At 47.6% G+C, this 8,491-nt stretch overlaps 1 pseudogene; it reads right to left on the bottom strand.

Moving 5' to 3' along the window:
• On the bottom strand, window positions 1-2,476 carry LOC115395775 (kelch-like protein 10; annotated as a pseudogene).
• Between the last annotated feature and the right edge of the window lie 6,015 nt (window positions 2,477-8,491).

Below are 8,491 nucleotides of genomic sequence, written 5' to 3'. Positions count from 1 at the left end.
CTAAATGGAACCAGAAGCGCCAGGTTTGTCGTCAGGTTTGTCCTCCTCCTCCTCCTCCTCCTCCTCCTCCTCCTCCTCCTCCTCCTCGTCCTCGCCCAGTGGACAAAGCGGCAGGCTGTCCCGATCTAAGATGTACTGGTGCATGTTGGGGAATCCGTCCACCACGCAGCAGCTCAGCGCGCTGCGAGGGAACAGCAGGTCGCGGGCCTCAGACCACTGGTTCAGCGTGCGATCGTAGCTTTCCACGGCGCTGGTGACGCCGTCGCTGCCGTAGCCCCCAACAGCAAAGATTGTCGAGTACGCCGATTCCAAAGTTGCTGCGGCCGGTTCTCATGGGGGGAATGGCGCTCCAGCTGTGGGTCTCTGGATTGTAGACATCCACGCTTCTCAGACGGCTGTCGCCATCGCAGCCACCCACCTTAGAAAGAAAAAAAAAAGATATATTTCAGCATGTAAGCTCACATATTTCTTTTCATTCTCAATTATTTAAATAAATAGATCATTTAAGGAAATCCTGTTTTTCTGCAACTGTGGTCAAGAAAAATCCTATTATTGGCTGGGATTTAATGCCTGGCTCATCCAGGCTTTCACACTTCATGTGTGTGTTTTACCTGATGCCTGAGTGTCAGCTCTGTTTGGTCAACTTACTGCATAGATGAGGTTTCCCCAAGTCACGACGCCAACTCCACCGCGGCGACTGCTCATGTCTGGAATCCTGGTCCACTGGTCGGTCTGCGGGTTGTAGTACTCAGCCGTCTGCAGGCTGTCGGACCCGTCGAATCCTCCACAAATATAAATCTGAAACCAAAAGAAGTCGTTTTACCTTTGAGGCCTCAAATGTGCCAATGTGTGCAAGATAATTATTCGTGGACATTCAAATGTCCAGCTGCTCTGTGGAGTGGCTCACCTTCTGGTGGAGGACGGCGCAGTTGGCGTCGCTCCTGCATTCGTACATGGGCGCGATGCGGTTCCACTGGTTGGACTGGGGCTGGTAGTACTCGGCAGAGCTGAGACGTTCGCGGCCGTCGTGGCCCCCCAGGTCGTAGATGAGCCCGTTCAGCACCGCCACGCTGACGTAGCAGCGGCGCGAATACATCGGCGCCATCTCCTGCCAGACGTACGTGACGGGGTCAAACCTGCGCACGCTGCTGAAGTACTGCGCTCCGTCGAAGCCGCCAATGTAGTAGAGGAATCCATGGAGGAAGGCAGTGCCGTGGTAAGCACGGGGGTGCTCAGCACTGTCTGTCACGTCCACCCAGCGGTCCACCTGGTAGTCGTACGCTTCCATGCTGTTGGTGGGACCTGCTCTGCTCCAGCCTCCGGCGGCCAGCAGGATGACGGCGGGCAGGCGCGGCCGAGCCAGACGGTTGCGGAAACCAACATCAGCCTGGTGAGTCTGGAGGTACTGCTGCACCCAGGAGGCCTTTCTGACCAACGCCAGGCACTGGGAGTTGTTCGCCACCAACTCGTTGGACAGCATGTTCATCGCCATGTATTCGGTGCTCATCAGACCCAGACGAATCTAAACAGCAATGAAACAGCCACAGGTTCAGAATACTTGCTGTGAGTTATCTCTATTTGTCTGTCAGCCAGTTAAGGATGAGTTACAACACATGATTATGTCTTCCTGAAGAGTCTCTTCAAACTCAGTTTATAATCATGTATCTGCTCAAACTTGACTCAGACACTTCAACACAGAGATATCAAGGAAAACACACAGAGTCCCGCTGACGACCGTACCTTTGACATCAGGCTGTGGAGGTGTCTTCCTCGCTGCATCAGCAAGCTTCGGATCCACTTCATGATGCCCTCATACACCGTGCTCTCTCTGCTTACATTCAGGTCATCTCTGCCGATTAAATCACTGAGTTCCAGAGCCGTGAGCTGCAGGAACTCCTCCGAGGAAACCACGTCCTGGAAGTGATCCACGATGTAGCAGTAGGCCTTAAAACACAGTTCGGTGCAATAGTAGGTTTTTGAGAAATGCCACATCCTGATGCAGGTGTCTGGGCCGAGACGCTCCTCCAGGAAGCGGCTGCAGGCTTGTATGATGTGGGTTATGTTGAACTCCACAGCCTTGATCATCAGGTCCTTCACATTGCCCGCGCTCACAGGAACAGAGCCTGTGTATGAGAATTTAATGATGGCCTCCATAACCGCAGGAGTTGTGCCGGTTATATCATAGACCCTCTGGTCTGCCTTTGACCACTGGACGAAAAGAGATCTGACGGAACAGCAGGGATATAAGAGAAAAAGAAAACATTTGTTGGTCTACATTTAAAGTCTTGAGTCAAAACTGACAGTTGAAATTCAAAACCATGAGGGAAAAACATTGTTCCTCTGCCTCCACTCACCTGAAGTATTCAGAGCAGCTACACATGATGACCTTGTGAACTGGAAATTCAGCATCCTGGACTCTGAGGACCGCGTCGCAGAAAATCCCCCCTGAACGGAGTCTGTCACGAACGGAGCTCATCTTGGGGGTTCCTGACCTCTGCTGCTGAATGTCTATGAACGGAGCACGGCATAGACTTGTTTTGGATGCCGTTGCTAAGCAGCCATTGCTAGGCTGAACAAGATGACAACCTGCCTGTATTGATCTAACTGAAACGTAATAAAGTTAATATATTTTAAATTATCAAAACAAATGCAAACGAAAAATGCTGCAAATATATAAAAGCACAAAAAACCAAAACAACTGCAAGACAAAAGCTCTGCAAATTCAATCCACAATGGAAGTGCACCAGGTCGCTCCAAGAAGAAGAAGAAGAAGAAAGTACTCAAGCCCTAAAAGGACATGGACAAATACTTTTTTCTTTTTTAATCTCCTCCATTTTGCCATGATAACGAGTTAATTTCAGTGTTTGTTTTTTTTTCGAGATCTCCAGTTATTTTTCTCGTTTTCTCGAGAAAACGGCAATCATATGGCGAACCGTAAATCGCAGTCTTTCTGGACAGCGACGCTCCGCTGCCACGGACCACAGTTCAGTGTGATGCACGCTGATCAAGAGCTATCTGTCCAGCATCTGCACAGTGGAACTGTGATATTTAGCCTCCTGATGCAGGGACCTGTGTGTTTTCTAGTGTCTGACCCAGACCGTGTGTGTTCTGGAGCCTTGTTGCAGGCCAAAGAACTGCAACAACCACCCCAAATTCACCAGGTCAGCTTTCTGCACTTATGTAATCATCAAATACTACAGTTTCAGTGCCTCCAATCCTGACAACCGTGCTGTTCTGGTGGTTTTTTTTTCAGCTATACACATCTAGCAGAATAGTCACTTTGGCCATAGCCACATTACAGGAAAAAAAAAAAGTTGTTTGTTTACAGGATCATCAGTCCAAGGTAATGTTAATTTACAAGAGCAAGGTGGCTGAAACCTGCTTGAGAAACTTTAGATGTATTTGGAAGTCTCCAACATCCAAATAAAATAAAATACATTGACTGATGTTTTGTCTGAATTCATCGTGAAACAAAAAAGGCAGACTCTTTGCTTATGTTCTTTTCTAGGGATGACCCGAATACTCGTTTTAAACGAGTACTCGTTACGGATAATCCGCTGGGCAAGACGTGACACGGAGAACGCGTGTGTTGGCTGTGAGCTGACTCTGGACTCACGTGACTGTTGTTGGAGAGCTGTCAGGCGGCGGTGCAGAGGAGGCGGGATGGCGGCGTCATCGGCTGGCAGAACGCGTAGCAGCTTGCGGAAAAATGCGGGGAATCCGAATCTGGATGACTATCCTTCCTTACAGGCGGTTGAGCACAACTGTACCGTGAGTGGGTCAGAGGCTGGCAGCTGGGGGGGAGAGGATCCCATCGATTTGGGAGACGATGGTTCAGTGAGCATGGAGGCAAGTGAGCAGAGAGATGAGAGCAGGTTTGTGAACACTAAGAAGAGATTTAGAAATGACAGTAATGGTGATACTGACCTGTTTTCAATGATTGACAGACCTAAAGTAGCATCAGTCAACTTGATTGTTGTGTTGCGATTCAGTGAAAAAACACAAGCCAGCATCAAAAAGCTAAGTCCTTTTGTTTTGACACCTGAGTTAAGTAACAAGCTGGGTGATATTGTATCAGCAAAGGTTCTCCTGGATGGAAATTTGCTTGTGCAGTGTGCTGATGAAGAGCAGCTTAAAAAGGCTGTAGATTTAAAACAACTAGGCAAGTTTAGAGTGGACAGTGTGGGACAAGTGGGGGCACAGAGGGGCAGTGGGTGCAGAGGAGTGATCACGGGAGTAGCTGTTGCGGTGAAGATAGATGAGCTTAAAGCAAAGATTAAAGGAGGCAAAGTCGCCCACTTGGAACGAATGAAGTCCACAAAAGATGGAGTAAAAGTGGACAGTGAGAGCATTCTGATCCATTTTGATGAAGATGTTCTACCTCGGAAAGTTTTCTTGGGTTTTATAAGTTTCCCAGTGAGGGCGTATGTCCCAAAACCGCTGAGGTGCTACAACTGCCAGAGGTTTGGGCACATAGCTAAAAACTGTAAAGACAAGAGGAGATGAGCTCGCTGTGGGGGGGACCACGAGTATGGGAAGTGTGGAACAGGGGTCCAACCAAAGTGCTGTAATTGTGGTGGAGCCCATAGTGTTGCCTATGCTGGCTGTGTGATGATGAAACAAGAGCAAACCATTCAAAAGGTGAGAGTGGAGAGGAAAATCTCATATGCAGAGGCAGCAAAAATCACAAAAGAATGTGCGCAGAACAAGTTGGTCAGTAGTCAGGGGGTTGCTGAGGCTCAGAGAGCTCCCCAGATGAGCCAAAATGTCCTTGTCATAGACAAAAAGGCACTAGTTACATTCATTGCAGGAGTAATGAACACCACAGCTGGTGTACAGTCAAAAAAATGAAAAGATTCAGCTTATTGTTAAGGCAGCAGTTAATCATTTGGGGTTTGGAGGACTGACATGGGAAGAAGTGAGGGAGCTAGGGAGTTACCATTATCCAGTCTTCTTTTCAGTTGGAGACAGGGTGCAGGTAACTCCTAGTGAAGGAATTAATAAATGGGTCTTTCACAGAGCTGACTGGGAAAAGTTTAAGACTCTTTGTCAAGAAGCTATGGGTTCTGTTAATGATTATGAAAGCATAAACTGCATGAACAATCAGATGACTGAAGCCATATTAGGAGCAGCTCAGTCCTCTATTCCTGTGAGCAAAAACAAACGTAGTAGAGTACTTGTTCCCTGGTGGTCAGATCAGTGCCAACAAGCGATAAAGAACCACAATAGAGCATTTAGTCAAAGTCAAAGTCAAAGTCAGTTTATTTGTCAAATATGCCATACATAAACACATACAGCACAAATGAAATTACAGTCCTCTCGGACCCACGGTGCAACAAAACAAATAAATAAAATAATTTACTAATAACACAGTAAAACACAGAAAAGTTCAGGCCTGAGGTCAGTGGCGGGGGGCAGAGACAGGGAGTGGAGGCAGAGCAGGGAGGGAGTTTAGCTTCCTGACTGCCTGGTGGAAAAAGCTGTCCTTGAGTCTGCTGGTTCTGGCCCGGAGGCTCCGCAGTCTCCTCGCCGACGGCAGCAGGCTGAAGAGGCTGTGGGCAGGGTGAGTGGGGTCACCTGCGATCCTGGTGGCTGTGCAGGTGAGGCGGGTGTTGTAAATAGAGGAGAGGGAGGGGAGAGAGACACCAATGATCTTCTCTGCTGCTCTCACAATGCGCTGCAGGGTCTTGCAGCAGGACACGGTGCAGGCGCCGTACCACACCGTGATGCAGCTGGTCAGGATGCTCTCTACAGTGCCTCTGTAAAAGGTGGTCATGATGGGGGTCGGGGCTCTCGCTCTTCTCAGTCTACGGAGGAAGTAGAGCCGCCGTTGAGCTGTTTTAGCCAGTGATGTGGTGTTGGTGTTCCAGGAAAGATCCTCAGAGATGTGCACACCCAGAAACTTGGGCTGCTCAAAAGGACACTCACCATGCAGAACCTTATCCAGTACAGACGAGCACAAGCAGTGGTCAAAAGGACAGTGAAAAAGGCAAGCTGGAGAACCTTCTGCTCAAAAATAGGGAGAACTACTCCTGTGGGTGAGGTGTGGGGGATGATTAAAAGGATGGGACGAGACAGGAGAGAGTGGGTTTATCCTGTTTTGTCCACAGCAGAGGGGGCAGCAGTTTCTGATAAGGAAAAGGCGGAAGTAATGGTTAAAAACTTTGTTAGGGTTCATAGCTCTGAGAATCTGTCAGAGATGGCAAAGGAGAGAATCGACCAGACTAAGCTGCAACATCTTGAAGCGTTACGAAAGAAGGCCAGTGTTGGTCATGACATGGATTCATTGTTTACAATGGAGGAGATGCTCAGGGCTCTTAAAACAACAAAGTCAACGGCTCCAGGGAAAGACCAAGTCTGTTATGTGATGCTGAAGAACCTTGGTAAGAAAGCACTGTTGAAGTTGCTGTGTCTAATTAACAGAGTATGGATCCAGGGAGAGCTCCCCTGTGTCTGGAAGGAGGCAGTGGTAATTCCAGTCAGAAAGCCAGGTAAGGACCCATCCCAGCCAGGAAGTTACAGACCTACTGCTTTGACTTCAAATCTTTGTAAGGTAATGGAACGAATGATAACAGAGAGATTGACTTTTGAATTGGAAAAACGGGGTATATTGGCTAATTATCAGAGTGGCTTCAGGAAGGCAAGAAATACAAGTGATACTGTTGTTAGGCTTGAGAATATCATTCGTAAAGCAGAGGCAAGTAAAGAATCTGTTCTCGCCGTATTTTTTGACATCAAGAAGGCATATGATATGCTTTGGAGGGAGGGTCTATTAATTAAGCTCCATAATCTGAGAGTTGGAGGCAGGGCATTCAACTGGACCAGGGATTTCCTCATTGGTAGGAAAATCCAGGTTCGAATAGGGTCTTCCTTGTCTAGTCAGTATGTAGTGGATAATGGGACACCACAAGGCAGTGCCATTAGTCCACTACTTTTTGTCGTCATGATTAATGATATTTTTTCTGCTGTTCCTGAGGGCATTGGCAGGTCTCTGTTTGCTGATGATGGAGCTACATGGAAGAGAGGCAGGAACACTGAGCATCTAGTTGGTAAGGTTCAAGAGGCAATAAATTATGTTGTTGAGTGGGGGTTTGACTGGGGGTTCAGGTTCTCAGTGGAAAAAACTAAACTTATGTTCTTTACGAAAAGGAAGTTGAGTGAGGATTTAAAGATAAAACTGTACGGTGAGGACATTGAAAGGGTAAGCACTTTCAAGTTTTTGGGTATTGTCTTTGACTCACAGATGTCGTGGAGGGCCCACATTGATAAAGTTGAGTCAAAATGTAAAAATGTAATTAATGTCATGAGATGTGTGGCTGGGAGAGAATGGGGGGGCGAGTTGCTCTGCTTTGAAAAGACTCTATCAGGCTCTGATAAGATCTGTGTTTGATTATGGTTGTGTGGCGTACGGTTCAGCTGCCCCGTCTGTGTTAAAACGACTGGATGTAGTGCAAGCTCAGGCTTTGAGAGTGTGTTGTGGCGCTTTTAAAACTTCTCCAGTCAACGTACTACAGGTTGAGATCTGTCTGAACCTTTTATCTGGAGCATCGCCGTCTTGCTGTGTGAGAACCTGAAGTCTTTCGACGCCGGGACAGACGCTGAGCTGTAGGAACAACGCCGTGGATCCCGTCCGCTCAGTCCTCGTCCTGACTGATGAAAATGAGCCTGGGTTTGGTTTAGGAACATTACCCAGCAAGCATTTCACCGCTGCAGCAGTTTATATCAGAGATTTTATGGGAGAAATGCCACTGGACCTGAGACGGAAACAAATTTCTGTTAATTATTGGATTCATCTCAGAAGTCATGGTGAGGCACACTCGACCAAGGAGGTGCTGTTGGATTGCTGGGACTATGGGAAAGGGCAGAGGAATCACTTTGGAAAGACGGGAAACCAGTTAGCCCAGGAGTGTTGTGTAGCTGATTTAAACATCTGTCCTGCTCTAGTTTTTCCTGCAGTGCCTCCTTGGCTGCTTGTGTCACCGGTTGTTGACTGGCATCTTCTTGACCTGAAAGGGAAGACGAAAGGGAAAACTGATCTTGTTGCAGCGTTTCATTTCCATGTCCAGCAGCAGTATGTTACCTTCGTTCATACATTCACAGATGGGGCAAAAAGCCCAGATACCAATAAAACAGGATTTGGAGTGACCGTCCCTTCCAGGAACATAAGTATTAATTGACGGACCTCTGATGCCCTCGGGGTGTACACTGTGAGATGGCGGCCATTTTGGTAGCTCTAAAGTGGGCAGAGACAGCAAAACTGAGACGGGTGCTGGTGTGCTCTGATTCATCCTCCGTTCTTTCAAGCCTACAGTCCTTTAACCAAAAACCAGACCAGGCATGTTATTTGATATTTTGCTGTGTGTATCCACGCTAACTCAATGTGGTAGCCAGGTTAATTTTCTGTGGGTACCAGCTCTTATGAGAATTAGCAGTAATGAGAAGGTTGATAAAATGGCAAAGTTAGCCTTAAGTAAAAGATCTATAGACATGA

The sequence above is a fragment of the Salarias fasciatus genome, chromosome 10 (assembly GCF_902148845.1).
Source record: "Salarias fasciatus chromosome 10, fSalaFa1.1, whole genome shotgun sequence".
Lineage (NCBI taxonomy): Eukaryota > Metazoa > Chordata > Actinopteri > Blenniiformes > Blenniidae > Salarias > Salarias fasciatus.
The sequence above is the reverse complement of the archived record's forward strand: the minus strand, read 5'-3'. Positions and strand labels throughout refer to the sequence as shown.